The sequence below is a fragment of the Anas acuta genome, chromosome 7 (genome assembly GCF_963932015.1).
Source record: "Anas acuta chromosome 7, bAnaAcu1.1, whole genome shotgun sequence".
In the NCBI taxonomy this organism is placed as follows: Eukaryota; Metazoa; Chordata; class Aves; order Anseriformes; family Anatidae; genus Anas; species Anas acuta.
This window is the reverse complement of record NC_088985.1, coordinates 4091435-4104919: the sequence shown is the minus strand read 5'-3', so window position 1 is coordinate 4104919 and position 13485 is coordinate 4091435. Positions and strand designations below refer to the sequence as shown.

The following is a 13485-nucleotide window of genomic DNA, read 5'->3' as shown; positions in this document are numbered from 1 at the left end:
CCCGTGGTTGTAATCACGATGTTCCTGTGAGCTAAAAGTAAAGTAATTTAATCCTGTTTAATGCTTCAGCACCTGAAAGACAGGTGGCCAAGGACATGCAAATTGGGGCGTTGCTTTTTAGCGGGGATAGGCTATGTCCCAGCGTAGCTGCTGACAAGTCAGATGAATTATGTGCCTCGCTCCAGTGTTCAGCACAGCTTAATGTGGTGTTGCACCAAGATGTAATGGAAATCTAGAGCTTGAGCAAAAGATTGAGAGTCCACATACATTTTTTAATCTATATTTTGACCATTTAGTGAGTTTTACGTGTTCAAAATGTCTTTCCTCAGCCTTCTGTCTTTCCTCAGCCTCCCTTCAAACCGGAGGGCCAGGCAGCCCTTTGGTAGGGAAGGAAGAGGTAGGATGTGTGGTTAACCTCATTTCTTACAAATACCTTGAGGTTGGCCTTCAAACCCATCGCTGCATGGCTCAAGAGTGTTACCTTGCTGGATAAAACTTCTCCCTAGTAAAACCAGACGCAATTGATGGGCTGTAGCTCCTGGGAAGCTGCTGTTTCACTGGGAAATCGTGGGGCCATCTTCTGATCCAGAGGGAAGCGGCGTGACCCACTGTAGCATTACAGAAACCATGCACTGGCTGCTGTGTTATGAGCAATCTCTCTAATAGGTTCCTACCAGCTTGTGCTGTCAAAACACGCAGTGAGATTTAGGTTTTCCTCCAAGGGTTCCTTTCGGGAGCTTGTTGCGGGATAGTTGGGCTACACGATGGCTGGAGTGGGAGCTGTGACTGTGCTGGAACAATCACAGAATCACAGAATTTTCTAGGTTGGAAGAGACCTCAAGATCATCGAGTCCAACCTCTGACCTAAAACTAACAGTCCCCACTAAACCATATCCCTAAACTCTACATCTAAACGTCTTTTGAAGACTTCCAGGGATGGTGACTCCACCACCTCCCTGGGCAGCCCGTTCCAATGCCTCACAACCCTTTCAGTAAGAGGAATGCTGTTTGGTTCCCATTGCGAGGACTCCCTGGGATGCCCAAGTGACTGGTACGTAACCATACGGGCCCATCGGGTACTCTTAGTGTCTGTTCTCCAGCCAGTTTTCCTATAGCTTCAGTTTGTGTTTCCCTGATAAACCTGTAGGCAAATGAAAATAGGAAGGAAGCTGTCTGGAGATGGTGAGGGATGTCTAGAGGGATGCTGGAGTGTACGTGTAGTGTGTATGGTCTGCTGCTTAGCCAGATAAAGGTATTGGAAGACCGGGCTTGCCCATCACACGGGGGAAGGATTAGGTGTGAACATAAATACTTTAATAGGAGAAGAGTTTCAGATGGCCACAGAGCTCTGTGTGCGTTTGGCTATGTGATAAAAACTTGGATGCTTTGCAGCACGTTGATGTAGTGCTCTGTTCTCACTTGCTAGAAATGACATGTCTTTTATCTTGTTCCCTTTCTGAGCACTCGGGAGCCGTGTGCTGTACTCCACATATCTGCAGGCCTGTGCCCTGCTTCAAAAAGCAGCTCGAGCTCCTCATCTGCATGGGCATCTCCGGCCGGGAGCTCGTTCGGAGCAGAGCAGGGTTGTTGTGAAAACTACGTGCATCTAACTCAAAATGAAGACTGTGCCAAAATCCTTGGTATGAAGCTCGGAAGCAAGCATCTTGGGGCTTTCCAGAGTGTCTCAGTCTTACCTCCCATTCATTCAATGAGTTCGCAGCGATCGGCGTTACGATTGCCACTCCGTAGAAAGTGTTTTGTGTGGTTTGAATCCGTATGAGGCGCCTGCTGTCAAAACCACGGGAATCACGAAAGGCCTCTTTCTGAAGGGGAGCTTCCATAAAAATGCTTTTGAGATTAGGCAAGCTGGTTATTTTTGCAATGCTGGCATCAGTCAGAGCTACTTGCTCTGAATTCCTCCGTACGGAGCGGCCGTAACTAGTTGGGGTTTGACAAACAAAACAAAAACAGCCTCCCCCTCGAGTTACTCATTAGAGGGAGCTTGGAAAAACAATTCCATCTCTAAATATATTGGACAGGAAGCCTTATTTGAGAGCCTTCCTCTTGAAAAGAAGTATTTTTAACATCAGACGGTGCTTGGAACTTGCCGCTGGTAAGTCGTGCTGGCCCGAACAGAGAGCACTACATGCAGAGGTGCGGGTGGGGAAGGGTTTGTGTAATTAAAGCAATGATTTACTGTGTGTTCTGATGACCACTAGTCCAACCTTTCCTTCCACTGAGTATTACAAAGTTTAATAATGGAAAATTCACATCTGCCCTGTGTCGCCGCAGCCCAGTAAAGGACCGGGCAAGCATTTCATAGCAAGCTGCTGTTCTGGGGAGATAAAAGCTGCAGGCACCCCGTGCTTGCCGCATCTCACAGATAAGGGCAGGCATTCTTCCTTTTAGTCTCCTAGATGTATTTTGAGCTGTTCTGCTCGGTGTTAATGCTGGGGAAAAGCACACAGCCTCAGGGGTCTTCGAGGTCCCTGCCAACCTGGGCTGCTCAGGGGTTTTCATCCTGCTTTGCCTTCGTGCCTGGCTGTAGTCAGAGCATTGCAGAGTTGTTTGGATGGAAGAGAACATCGCTTTGGTCATCACAGCCCTCCAACAACTTGTATGTCTGCTGACAGCTGATAGGAGAAGAAAACCCCTAAAGTTAAGACAAAGGAAAAAGAGGGTTACCAAACTCAGACTGCTCAGCTGCTGGTGTTGCTTCTAAGTTGGAGCCAGTTGGTGTCCTTCTATGCTCTCAGCTGGAAAGCAGCTCCTTCATTCCCTCCAGCAGAAGAGAAAATTAATTTCCTGTGATTGTTTGCTCAGCCCTGCTTGAATGTCCTGTTTGGGAGCTTTTGCACTGTCAGAAGGGTGAAGCCAGGGCCGGTGATGTGCTGCTCCTCTGTGTTGTGCACGGCTTGCGTTGAGGATTTTCTAGCCCAGCTGCAAAGTGGTCCTGCAGCTCCCTAAACCAGGCTTGCCAAAAATGAAGCTAAGATTTTTCTGTCAATGGGAATCTAAGCGTTAGGTCGTGTTTTTTACACCGCTTGTTTATTTACACTGTAAATATGAGACTGCTGGTGTAAACGGATGAAGCTGCCAAAAAAAGATGTAGAGAAATGATGGGTGTTGGTGCTTCGGGCATGTCTAAGCGTGCTGTGTGCTCCTTACCGAGGAAGGCAGGTACCTCCATCCAGTCTGCATTGCGTTTTTCCCCATTGACTGTGGGATGACTTCTCTGAGGATGCCAGTGCGGAAAGCACCTGAATATCTTGAGGAGCTCTGCCACATCCCGTCCTCCGTGCCCTGGAGAAACTCATTTTGCTTCCCTGTGAGGTAAGAGTGGAGCAGCCAGGCAGCAGGAGACCTGAGGCTTGATGAAGTAGCAGTGTGGATGTGTTCATGCTGTCCGTAGTCTTTTCAGCTTGAAGTACTTCTCAACTTGTTGCATACTTTCTTCCCGGTATGGCCAGAGGCCTACAGCACTTGGAAATGAATGCAATGCCTCTCCACGAAGCCTCAGAAACTCTCAGGTGATTAAGAAAACAATTATTAAAAGACCTACCAAAAAACACTCTTGCTTTTCCTTAGGACAGATTTCCCTTTGTATAAACTCCCAGTAGAGGGAATTTGTTTTCCTGAGCTAATAACTGTGGTGATAAAGGGGTTTGCAGGCTTTGCTTCAAAAAAAAGCAAGCTTGAAATATGTATGCTGGGCACTCTGAGGCTGTGTGCCTGGGATGTGGGGCACTTCTGGTAAAACATGAAGGAAAAAGAAGTGGCAAGGAAAAACCTGTCAATCACACAGCATTCACTACGGGGAAATAACACTATTAACAGCTCGGATATATCCAAAAGGTTTTAAAATCCTGTTTTCTTGGCTGAGCAGAAGCCTTTTTCCTGCCAGGGAAAGCCTAGAGCACTGTCCAGGCTGGGGCTTTCCCTTTCAGGAGCGTGTATCTAATTGTCCCCGGATGCTTGTAGGCATCACTAATCCTGCAACACGACCTTCTGTTTCCTGGAGGGAAACCTCCTAATGGCGAGGCTGGTTTAGGTTGTGCAGCATCCAGTTCCTGTCGTGTACAGCAACAGGAACTGCTCGTGTTTTATGGCAGCCGGTCATCGAAGTCCTGGTCTCTAACGAGCTGCTTGCTGAAAACGAACTCTGAATGAATTTTTAGGGAGGATTAAAGTGTTGTCAGCACTAGAATTTAAGCCTCTGAAACTTTCAGCGATACTAAGCCTGATGTAATTCTGCAATTAAGATGCTCCAAACCGAAAGGACTTTAATTGGGTTTAGCTTTCTAGCTTGTGTTCCCATGTAGAAAACCCGTAGTCGTTTTGTAGCCTGATATCCTAATTTGTGCTGTCAGGGGGTTTAACAGCAGGAATGGACTCGCCGTAGGGTTGTGGAGTTAAATGCTGGCTTGCTGAGGGCTCGTATTGTTCTGGAGGGTTTTGTGGAGATGCTGAATTGTGTATTAGCAACTCAATTGTAGGCTGAGCTCTGAATCAAAAAGTCTTGGGCGACTTTGAGCACTACATCTTTCTGAAGGCGCTTTACTGGAAAAAGTTTCGCTTGAGTCATTTCTGTGGTTTCTCAGGCTCTTGAGAGAGCAGCAAACTGTTGCTGGGCCTGCCCTTTCTGGCCGGGCTGGCTGCTTGTGACTGTGGCCTTTACAGAGCAGCAGGGACAAGGTGTTTGCCTGGCGTTGAACAAGTAATACATTATTAACTACATGACTACTGCCATGACATCACCCTGCTGCTTTCTGTCCTGCGCTGTTTCGCTTTCTATTTTTCTCGGGTTAAAGATACGTTCATGGCAGCTTCCCCTTTGTTTCTTCACAAGGAGATTATTAAAAAAATAAAATAAAAAAATACTATTCTGTTTCTTTAACCAGGGTGGAAATATTGGTACAGCCTGGGGACTGCCAGGTCCCTTCGTAGCACGCTGTGAGGTGAGGTTATAAGCCTGGTGTGTGGTAGGTTTGTTTAGGCAAGCAGGCCTCCTGTCAACACACAGCTGGAGAAGCTTCCAGTTCCGTGCCCGTTCTGAAATGAAGGAAATAGTTCTGCTGAGGAATGGTTTTTAAGGAGAGAAACGAGAAGTGATTTCCAGAAGAGCCCTATTAGGGTGGTCACAACTGCTCGCATCTCACAAGTTTGAGTCAGTCGTGCAGCACTACTCTAATATGAAGTGAAGAAGGGTCCTTGGGTGTTGCTTGGGGTGAGAGCTGGCACCTTCATCCTGCTCTGGTACCTCTCATGTTTAAAGGAGGACTGAGAGTGAGGCTTTGAGCTCCCCTGGGACTGCACGTGGGCATCTTCCCCTGGCTGCCTCGCAGGCCTCAGCGCAGCACTCCAGGTCGGGGTATTTCCAGGAACACGCACAAGGAGCTGATGACATCTCCTCACTTCTTTCCTTAGCAGATTTGAATCTCGAAGGGCTTGTTAAGGGGCAGCAGCCGGCCTTGTGGGGCTCTGACCCAGCAGATGTACAGGGCAGGAGCTGGAGTGCTCAGCTCTTTTCATCGAAGCACTGCTGCTTGGGCTCAGCATCGCGGCACGCTCACAGGTCCAGCTCATCACCCTGGCCCCCTCCCCTCTTTCTGAGATGTAGGTCTGTAGTCTCATGGGATATTTATTTACCTTGCTGCTTGTTACGTGCCTTAATCCTGAGATGCTTTCACACCTGAGAGCTCGGTCTGTGGGTGTTAAACCTATTGTGCTAGCCTGTGAAGTCTTGCTCAGGCTGTAACCGCTGCTTCCTTTCTCCTGTTTCAGCTGTGTGATTAATTGCTTGGTTAGAGAGCAAGGATGTGTTGCTGTTTGCAGAAGGTGTTTGTAAAATATAATACTTCCATCTACCTCCTCTCCGTGTAATTGTTATAATTGTCTTCTCTTTGTGAGACGTGAGAGCTTTTTCAAGCATTGCTCTCCACTGCTTTGCTGCTGATTTCCTTCCCCGTATGGCACTGCTCCTCAGTTCAGACTTGAATGTTCCAGGCTTGGAAATTATTTAAGTGACGAGGATTTCCCAAAAAGCAGAGAATGTTCTTATTCTTGTTTGTGTGAACAGAGGTAAGTACCATTATTCTCTTTGTTTGAAGAGAGAAATTTTGTGCAACTGATAGCATAGCTTTGTCTAAACTTAGTCTTTCTTCCAGACCACTTCTGGCTCTCCTCTAACAAGTTTATTTCCTCCTGCAAGGAAAGGACGGGGCTGAGAAGCGATGCTGCCCTGGCGTTGTTTGTTACTGGGTTCTCAGAAGGCAGGTCCTGCAGAGCAGTTGCATCAGTAAGCCTCGGGGTGCTTTAGAAATGGCAGGGCAGGCATTCCTCGGGCAGCAGAGCGCTGGTTCTTCACCTGGGTGTTCCTTGGTGCGTGGCTGGAGAGCGTTTGTGTCATCGTTCAGTTGTTTTCTTGATGCCGCTATTTATTGAATACTGCACCTTCTAGTGTCTTTTCAGTTCTTGTACGATTCTGCGATACTGTCATGAGTATTTTTAGCCAAGTTTCACAATTTTGTAAGTCTTTGCTTAAAATAATCTAGCAAAAGATCCAGGAGGAAGAGTCGAGTGCAAGGAATTTTGGTTGTTCAAGTACTGTATCTATAAAAAGATCTGTCCTATGATGAATAATGCACTGTGCTGGCAGAAGTCGGGGAGGTTTGTCATAGCTCTGGGTGCAGCGGGGACGGTGGAAGTCGTAGTAGTTGGTAGTGCCTGGGCAGTGCCCTGCACCTGCTGCTGCCTCAGCAGGCGTGAGCAAAAACCAAGGCGTTGTGGCATTGCCAAATGCGCAGTGGCTGATGTCTTGTCTTTTTTAAAACAGGGCTCGTAGCATTCTGATCCCTGGGTAAATGTGTGCAAGTATTAAGAAGTCATCTGTCAAAATGCTGTAGGAGCGGAAATGTCTCGCTTGAGTCAACAGATCATGGCCAACCTCGCTCCCTGTTCCTATAAGCAAATGGTGCCATGGGTTTACAGCGTGCCGGGAGGCTTTGATTACAGGGAGAAGTGAAGTAACAAATTGTACCCTGAGTGCCTGGAGTCGTGATGTGGGATGCCAGCGAGCAAATGATAGCGTATCATGAGTTAACGCTGTGTTAAGGGGATGTTACGGCATATGGCTGTGTCACAAGCCGAGCACGGGCTGCATTTCGTGCCTTTGCACTAGGAGAAAATGGGCAGGTTGTAAAGTGCCTTCAGTGTGTATCACTGCTCCTCCTCCCTTCAGGGCTCCTTGTAAGGAAACTGGTTGTCATACGGGGGTGAAAAAAGGTATAAATATATTCCAAATTCAGACTCTGCATCCAAGGCTTCAAATCCAGGTTAGCAGTGGTTTGCATTTCCCAGGAGAAATAGCCAGCACTCAGCTGGGGTCTGGGTAGATCTGGGTCCCTGGATGTCCTGGAATCGGTGCTTGGTGCTTGGAAATGCAGCCCGGTCAGGTACCAGGACTGTCTGAAACAGATCTGAAGAAACGTTTTTTAAAAAACAAGTGAGGGCTTGAATTCTACTGAGAAAACAAGAGACCTGAGCAGTACTTAAAACAGCTTGAGCCCTGTTTTTGTCTTTTTTTTTAAAAAAAAAAAAAAAAAAAGCCATCTGAATTTTTTCAGAATTTAGGAAGTTAGACGATGGCTAACAAAATGGCTTTCTTGCCACATCCTTCATGTGCTGCCAGCAACCTGATGAAAGCCTCCAGTGCTGTAGCACTCGTGTAAAGCAGTTACATGCACAATCCTGGAGGGAGCATTTTAATTGCACCCCATGAACACTGCAAAGACCAGCTTTGTGTATTGGGTTCTCGGCTGTGCGTGGCTCGAGGGCACCCAGAAAGAAGCTTTTGGTTGCTGAAGTTGCATTGCTGCATGTCCTCCTACTCCGTTTTGGCTGGCCCTCCTAGATGGAGGGGTAGGGAAATCTCCGTGCTTAAAATTAGCAGGGCTAATCCGGCTTAGAGCAGAGATGGAGCTATTGATTTCGTGTTTTAGAGCTGATAAATACCCACGCTGACTAACGCTTGGTTCGTGAAAACATCCTGGGGTAATCTGCCTCCCCCTGAGGATGTGCAGTAGGGAAGGGCTGAAGAGCAGCAGGTCCCTGAGGCACCCTGTTCCCCTTTCCCTGAAAAAACCTCACTTGCTCACAATGAAAACTGGTGTGATGCTCACAGCTTTATTACTGGGCAAAGGCTTTTTGTTGGTGTTGGTTTGGGCCACAGCTACGTGAAGCTGGACGTAGTAAAAGCCAAGAAGCAATCGGTTCTGCTACCGATGGAATCGATGCTCTCCGCTTCCCAAAGCGTACGCTGTCATTTTTTTCCTTTAATGACCTGCGTAGTAAGGTGTTTTGTTAGCTCTTTCTGCGTGTCATTAATTATAAACGCTGGTTCTTTTTGCGTGCCATTAATTATAAACGCTGAGAGTAATGAAGATAAAGCGAAGTCAAAATTTACTGAGATTTCTGCGAAGCGTGTGCAGCCGGGGGCTGGAAGGACTGTAGTAGGTGAGATGCTTGCCTAAGTGAAATTGCATTTGAATCTCCTTTCACGTAGCAATTTTGCATTATTTATTGGAGAAAATGCGTAATCCAGCCCTGTTTTTCTATTCCTGTCCTACAGCACCAGCGCTGTCACGGTGAGGGGAACCTTTCAGAGCGCCAGATGCCGAATGAAACACGTGTAATGCTTCCAAATCTGCTTTATTCTGTTAGAGGCAGTTGATTCCTCTAAACCCCAGAGCTCACAAATCAGACGTGGAAATATTTGTCTTATAAAACGCTGGTTTCCCACTTCTGTGGCTGCAGTGGAAATGATGAAAGCCTGCCATCATTCTCCTCCAGTAGGGACGCGCCGGGTGAGGACAGCATTAATGCTGCTTGTCATCCCATTTGCAGATTTGTTAATTTACAGGGATAACAGGTGTGTTTAGAATGAACAAACATGATTTTGGAAGCTCTCTGAGAGCTGACTATCTGCCTTAAACTTGGCCGGGGCCTTTCCCCCAGCCTGGTGGCCTCTGCCGGTTGCTGTGTGAGGAGAGGCAAAGCCTCGCTCCGTTATAAGCTGCTTAGATAAAAGACAGAGCTGATAGGCTAATTGCCTGCTCCGTGGCCTGCCATATGCTGCTGCTCTCCAGAGTGTTATTCACTATTGGCATTTGTCATCCAGAATTGTTTTAAAAAAAAAAAAGAAATTCAATTTAAAAGGCCGTCTCTGGAGAAGTATCTGTGTACGGGAGGAAAAGGCTCGCTGAGACAAATAGTTTAATTTGAACCCTTGCAAAGGGTGAAGGTGACTGCAGGAAGAGATTTAATAAAGGATGCTAAAAGAAAAATCATTACTTTATTTGGCAGGCAGCTGCTCAGCATAGAAATTTGGCTTCTGGCATCCCTGACCCTGCAGGAGTTTGCCTTGGACCGCGGCTGGGTTTTCCGTGCTCGCCATGTGCCGTGAGTCAGCCTGGAAATTGGGAATGCCTTCTGGTTGGAAATTGGTGTAATGGGACTAGGTGGTGTTCAGCTTGGCTTTTAGCATTCGCCTGGGGAGCTGGGGGCTGTGATGTGGAGAGAGCTTGGATGGCTTTGTAAGCCTTAATGAAAGAAGTCCAGCTGCAGTTCTGCTGACGCTGCCTCAACGGGAGAGCAGAGAGCGATCGGCCCGAGAAAGCGAGCTGGGGAAGGTGCTATTTATTGCTTGTGCAAAGCTACAGCTTGGCTGGGGGCAAACAGGCACAGTGTGGGCTGCAGTTTGGCTGCAATACAGGTGTTGGTGTGCACAGGAAGGTTTGGATCCTCGTCTTCCTTAGGTGGTGTCAGGGAGCCTAGAGTACAGCAACACCCGCAGGAACCTTTGCCAGACCTAATGCTGGTTTTCTGGCCCCGGCACAGCAGGACCTGCGCTAATTCCCTGCTTCTGCTGCTCTCCTGGATGTTGGAGGTAGCATAAAAACATAGCAACAGGTTTGCAAAAGATAATTTTTTTTTAACTTGTTTGTGTCATCTTGGATTGAAGCTGAAGGCAGAAAATGGTTTGTGATTGGAGCTGTTAAAAATGCAATCAAGCGCTCTTCAAATTCATCAGCTCAAAAGGAGAAAAAAAAAAAACAAAACACATCACTGCTTTTTTCCAACAAGTAATTCCTTCAGCTCCTGAAATGGGGAAGAGCGAGGCTGGTCCCCCTGGATGGTCACACGAACAGGGAATGAACTGTGGAGCCGAGAGTGGCTCCAGCTCTGCTGGGTGCCCAGCAGCACAGCCCTGGCATCGGGTTTTGCTTCCCAGCTGTTTCTGGTAAGTCATGGCCAAAAATGAGTTTCCACTGGCCACTCAGGTTTTGTACATAACTAGTGGAAATCTGGCTGGTTTCCTCCTGGCAGATTCAACCACAAGACTCGATCTCACCTGGCTCACTTGGTGTAGGTCTTGGTGCTAGTAGGAGAGCTGAGAGATCGCTCCACTGCCTAGCCTGAGAGCTGACGTTCCTCTCTGAGCTGGAATAAACGGTCTTTAAAATCAGGCTTTATAGCACCGCTGTCTACGTTCAGAACTTAGCTTTTGACTCGTTAACAAGGAGGTTTAATTGCCGAGAGTACTTAGCCATGGAGAGCTATACTTGGACAGATTTCTTTTGTAAATATTGTGAAAGAAGCTCGGGCTTTTGTTCGTCCCGTTGAGCTGTGTCACAGGATGCTCTGTTCTTTTCATGGCCATTGATGCAAGTATTTTTGTATCTCTGGTATTCCGGTTAGAGCCATAGCAAAAAGATGCTAGAAATAACACTTGGAGGGGAAAAAGCTTGTGTCTTCCTTGGTTTTTGTCTCTGAGCCCACAAAAACTTCATGTCAGCTGTAGCTGGCTTGGATGGGATTGAAAGAACGCCTTTGGGAAAAGCTTCGAGAAGTGAAATGACTCAAAAAAAAAAAAAAAAAAAAAAAGGAAAAAAAAGAAAAAAACTTCTGGTTTTGGTCCTCTAGTACCCAAGAACTCAGCTGGCTCTGCTGGAGACTGATCGTGGGTGGCTCTCGTGGTAGTAGTGCTCTCCTCCTCTTCCCCGGGAGCAACGCATGGAGTCCTGGCATCGTGGAGACAGCTGGGGAAGAGCTGCAAGCAGCCTCAGCAGCCTTCACTGTCAGAGGAAAGCACTGCTTTAAATGGAAAATCTCTACCCCTCATTGCACTAAAATAAAAGCTTTGATGGAAGTGTTGCTTTCATGCATCTGCGTGAGGTGAGGGACCCGCGGCTGGTTAAGCCTCGCAGCGGGGAGTAGGGAGATATTTAGGGACTGCTGCTCGCCTGAAATGCGGATGCCCTGATGGGGTAATAAAGCAGTGCAAGGGGTTTCTGTTACAGCGAAGCTAGAAAGCCGTGTGATGTAAAAATAGCAGAGACAGAAGCAAAGAGGAGGTGTCTTTCTGCCTACTCAACAGAGTTCAGAGCCGAGCAAAAAAACATGAAACAACCCAAAAACCTGCACGGTCTCTAAATATGCTGGCTGTGTTTTCAGCCCCGTGGTATGTTTGAAATCTCTTTCCAGTGGCACTGTCGGCTCAGCCCTAATTCATAAGGGGAAAAGGCTTTGTCTTTTTCTCCAGTGTCATCCTGGCTGCTCGTCATTCCTGAAAATCTGTGGGTTTGGGGAGAAAACTCAGAAGAGCGGCATGAAATGGTCGGCTTCAGAGACAGCAAGAACAACACTGTGATCCGGGAGCAGCGAATGTCTTTTCCTCTCTTCCCTGAGATGGGAGACCTGCTGCTGTCTCGGAGGAGAGGTGGCCCTGCTGGAGACATCTCAGGGTGGGAGGGAAGTGTTTTGGGGTCAGTTCTGCTCTGTGAACCGACAGCATCGTGCTTTGGAGGCCCTGTGGCTCTTTGCCAAGCAATGGGAAGAGGTGGCTGAGGTTCAGCAGGGGCGTGGGTTTTCTAAATACACATGGTTAGCGGCTGGAGAGGCAAGAGGTTCCCCTAGAGCAATTTCTGCTTCGTAAATCCTCTTGGAGACATGAAGGAGCATTCAATGAGCCTCACAGAGGACCGCAGCCTGTATTTCCCCGTGTTCACGTGCCTGCGGACGGAGGTGTCTCGTGTCGAGGCTTGGGACCCTCTGGTCTCCTCAGCAAGGAGGAGGAGGGCTGGGCTTTCATTCACGGGCTGCCCAGGGCTGGGTGTTGTGAGAGCAGCCTCATGAAGCCTTCCCGTGGCTGGTTGCTATGAGCTGCTTGTGAATCCAGGGTTATTTCTGTACGCGCTTACGAGCTCTGCCTCCTCCGTAAGCCGGGCGCGGGGCTCACCACCGGCGGCAGGGGAGTGGGATTATGAGCACTCGGCTTGCTCAGCAGCAGCGCTCTTGTGAACATGCAAAAGGGGTGGAAAAAGCTTGAGGGCAGGGCTGCGGGGCTGGCAAATTAATGCCTTCAGATATTTGCTGGCTGCCATGCAGCCGGGGTGCTAAAATGTAGTGTTTTTCCCCGTGTTTTCATGCCGTTAATCTCTCTCTGATGCAGACGAAGCGTTTTGTTGTGTGCGTGCTCCCCCAGCTCTGCCATGAGCTGAAAGCTGCTGCCTGCAGGGAAATGGTGTAGGAGAGCCTTGCAGCCGGGGTTACTTTTGCTCCGGTTTCTCCACGTGTTCGTTGCAGACAGGAATGAGCTCACCACGGAGCATATGCCGTTCGCTGAAGCTCTGATACTGTGAATGTGGATTTTCCATTCTTCATGCTGCTAGCCCAGCTGACTAAATAGGCACATCCTTGTAATGAATGATTAGAAGCAGGCTAGTTCTTTTCCTGCCTCCCAAATTGTTTTCGGCAAGCGTAGCACCCAGAAGGTGGCTGGCACCCATTTAGCGGTGCCGTGCTTCTCTTCTGGGCTGTTCCTAAAGCAAACACCAAGCAGGGTGCTGGATCCGAGCAGGATACACCTGCACCTAACACGCTGGCAGCAGCTAACGAGGGGGCTGTAAAGCACGGTTTGCTTCGTGTGCTGTCTTTGCAGCTTGCTTCTGCGTTGTGTTCTCCTCTCCAAAGCGCTGAGCGTCCTTGGGAGGAGAGGCTGCGTGGTGCTGAGCATATTGCCTGCAGCACGGCTCCTTCCGTGCCCAGCGGATTTTGGCAGAGGTCTCCAGCAGCCTTTTTGCTGATTGAGCAGTGATGGGGGGAATAGCAGCGTTGGCTCAGGTGTGCTGGGAGAGAAACGGGCTTCCTGGGGGAGCGAGGATCTCCAAGAGGAAGGAAAACCTCCAGGAACTTCCTGCTTAGGTAAAGACTTGTTAATTGTGCCAAGGATTGTGGTACCTCAGCTTATTTTTTTAGTTAAAATCCCTGGTGGTAATGTTCATCTCAGCATTAACACCCTGGTCCCATGATTGAGTGTAGCTTAAAATTCCAATTTCTCAAGCCCAGTTATTTTACTTTTTCGGAGGAGAGGATACCTGTTTGAGCAGGGAAGTGCTGTTGATCTTTACTGTAGTAATTGGCTTT

General features: G+C 48.2%; 1 protein-coding gene across 1 annotated transcript in view; it reads left to right on the top strand.

The window, feature by feature from the left end:
• The window catches only part of MCU (mitochondrial calcium uniporter), a 68521-nt gene that overhangs the window by 20629 nt on the left and 34407 nt on the right, over positions 1–13485 (top strand). The window lies entirely within an intron of this gene.